The sequence below is a fragment of the Panicum hallii genome, chromosome 4 (assembly GCF_002211085.1).
Source record: "Panicum hallii strain FIL2 chromosome 4, PHallii_v3.1, whole genome shotgun sequence".
NCBI classification, from domain to species: domain Eukaryota; kingdom Viridiplantae; phylum Streptophyta; class Magnoliopsida; order Poales; family Poaceae; genus Panicum; species Panicum hallii.
Genome location: NC_038045.1, coordinates 37,854,159 through 37,857,052, shown reverse-complemented (window position 1 = coordinate 37,857,052; position 2,894 = coordinate 37,854,159). Strand labels below are relative to the sequence as shown.

Below are 2,894 nucleotides of genomic sequence, written 5' to 3'. Positions count from 1 at the left end.
TTTCAACTTAGGATAACTAAAGCATTCTTACTGCGCATATGGAAGAGAAATTTAAGTAGAAAATATTTTTGTTGTTTTTATACTTTTCATTTTTATTAAAAGCAGTAAAGATACAATTCACTTGGCGGAGATCCTCCCCCAAGCTAGCTCTTGGTTTAAGGTCCGATGAGCAGGACCCTCTCCGTACCTGTTTAACTAGAGGTCCATTCATCCGTACCTGGAGAGGAGGTCGAGGATGGTGATGTCTTCTTCACTAGCCACACCTTCTTGTTCTTCCTTGATTTAGGTGGTGTGGGTGATGGATCGTTGGATTGGAGCCATGGTTCTTCCCATAACCCATTTCCTTCGTGATCTTGGTGAATTATGTAGGTTTGTTCCTCTTTGGTTTGGAACCTGAACACCATATTATTGCCCATGATGCATAAATGGATCTTCTCCGTCCTAACATCTATCCTGGCTCTAACGTCTCTTAGGAAGGGTCGTCCGAGAATAAGTGATATCCCCAGATCTTCTTCCATGTCAAGGACTACAAAGTCCGCGAGGATAAAGGAATCCTTGACTCGCACTAAGAGGTTCTTCACTATCCCTTCAGGATAGGGGATCATTGAATCGGCTAATTGCACACACATACAGGTTGGGGAAAGAGCCGGATAGCATAGATTTTCGAATGTTACCTTGGGCATGATGTTGACGGTTCTTCCAAGGTCGCACGGGGCTTGCTCAAAGTGGCAATCGTAGATCGAGCAATTGATTACTGGATACCTTGGATCATCCATTCTTGGTGCTGCCAGTTCGCCCCTTCAGTTTCTTCTTGGGTGTGCGAGCTTTTCTGCATAGTTAGTCAAGAATGTACCACGTGATGGCTTACCCTATTGGTGGTCACAACACTAACACTTTCCAGGGAGGCTTCAAGTTGCCCTAGAATTTTTCCTATTTTAGCAGAAGGAATAGCAACAACTAGCTGAGCTAGTTGGGTTTCAAGAATCTTGTTGAATCTCAGCTTGTTCTTGATAGTAGAGGAGATGCCATCCATCTTTGCTTGAATAGTCTCCAGAGATTTGTCATTGGTGGCCAGCTTCTTTTGTAGTGATTCATTGACTTTTGCTTGGCCGAGGACAAGATCCCTCAAGGAAGGTTGGTTAGGATTAAACGAACTTGAATTGCCATTACCTCCTTGGTAGTAGGGGTGCGATTGATTCCACCCTTGACTTGTTTGTGGACGGAACCCGTTGTTGTTGTTGTTGTTGTTGTTGTTGTTGTTGTTGTTGTTGTTGTTGTTGTTGTTGTTGTTGTTCATGTACATGCCATCTTCATGGGTTTTGGGACAATCATTACCCAAATATCCGGTGTTCCCGCAGCCCTCGCACGTCATGCGAGCTTCTAAGGCTTGGAGTGCTTGCGTCGGAGCCTTGTTTTGGGATGTTCGTCTATCTTCTTGAGGAGGTCGAGCTTAGCGGCCAGCATGTCCATCTCCTTGATGGTGTGCATGGCCCGCTAGCATGGTTGGAGACATTCATCATTCCAACCTTGGTTGGACACCATCTTCTCGATCAAAATTTTGGCCCTGTCACTAGTTAACAGGAAGAAAGCACCACCTGCAGCAGCATCGATGTGATCACGCACTGTAGAAGTCAACCCATTGTAGAAGTTCTAAAGGTTAAGCCAGTCGTCCATCCCGTGGTGAGGACACACTAGGATGTACTCCTGAAGCCTCTCCCAAGCTTCAGAAATTTACTCATTGGACGCCTGTTGGACACTGGAGATTCTTCCTCGAAGGGTATTGGTTTTACCCATTGGGAAGAATTTAGCTAGGAATGCCTTGGTACATTTTTTCCAGGTGTCTACTGCACTTCTGTTGGCATAAACCACCGCTTTGCCTTCCCAGAAGAGAAAATGGAAATAATCGGAGTCGGATTGCATCCTGAGTCACTCCCTTGATAACAAAAGTACTTCAGAGTTCCTATAATTGTTAGAGATGTGCGCTGGCATCCTCATTGGCCTTTCCATAGAATGGGCTGGCCTGCACCATCGTAATGAGACCCGTCTTGATCTCAAAATTTTCAGTTCTAGTGTTAACGGATGGCCTGACCGGGACATTGTCAGCAGAGGAAGTAGAGATTTCGCGGAGTGTCTTCTGGGCCATGGCGTTGGAAGTTGATGGAGCAATAATGACTAGTTCGGCTGTCGAGAGTGAAATCTGAGGAGGTATGAAATAGGGCTGAACTCTTCTCAAAAGTAACTCTGGATCCTAAGTGAAATTTTGTGGCAGATCGAAACCAGTCATACACTCCCCTGTTTTCACATAAAAAAACAAAGCCAAGTTAGCCTATTTAAACAGTGAATAGCAACTAAGAGATTAATCAACAACTTTATCTATTCTTTTAACCAGTGCCTTCCCCGGTAATGGTGCCAAAAATGCTAGTTGGCGTTTCTTAGCATCATCACCAGCATTGTTAATCCCCGACGACAGCACCAGAAATGCCTGTGGTATTTCTTACGTCACAGATAAATCCGCAAGCGCACGGAATACCGTTGTAGCATTTTACCCATGAGTAATCTTGGATGTCGTATTTATATTTCTGCAGGGAAGGCAGCAGTTATAGAATAGGTAAGTTCATGATCAATTCTTGGTTGAATATTCAATTGCATAAACAGGGGTAAGATAATATATGGATAATGAGGTAGTGCGACACACAAGTTACTCAAGCTCAAACTCAAGAAAGGCTTAGGCATGGAGAAAGGAAGAAGAAAGCTACTCGGGACTTATGTACTTCTATCTAGATATATAGCTCATACTATACACTCATACATATACTTATGATTATCCTCAGCTCTAGGCTCCCAAGCACTACCGGGAGAACCACACATGACTGGTAGAGGAGCCGCCAGCCAAC

General features: G+C 44.3%; 1 non-coding gene across 1 annotated transcript; it reads left to right on the top strand.

The window, feature by feature from the left end:
- The first annotated feature begins 1,672 nt into the window (after nucleotides 1-1,672).
- LOC112891280 lies at nucleotides 1,673-1,779 on the top strand. Its single transcript, XR_003228501.1, has one exon. It is a non-coding gene; the product is annotated as a small nucleolar RNA R71 (small nucleolar RNA).
- Nucleotides 1,780-2,894: the final 1,115 nt, after the last annotated feature.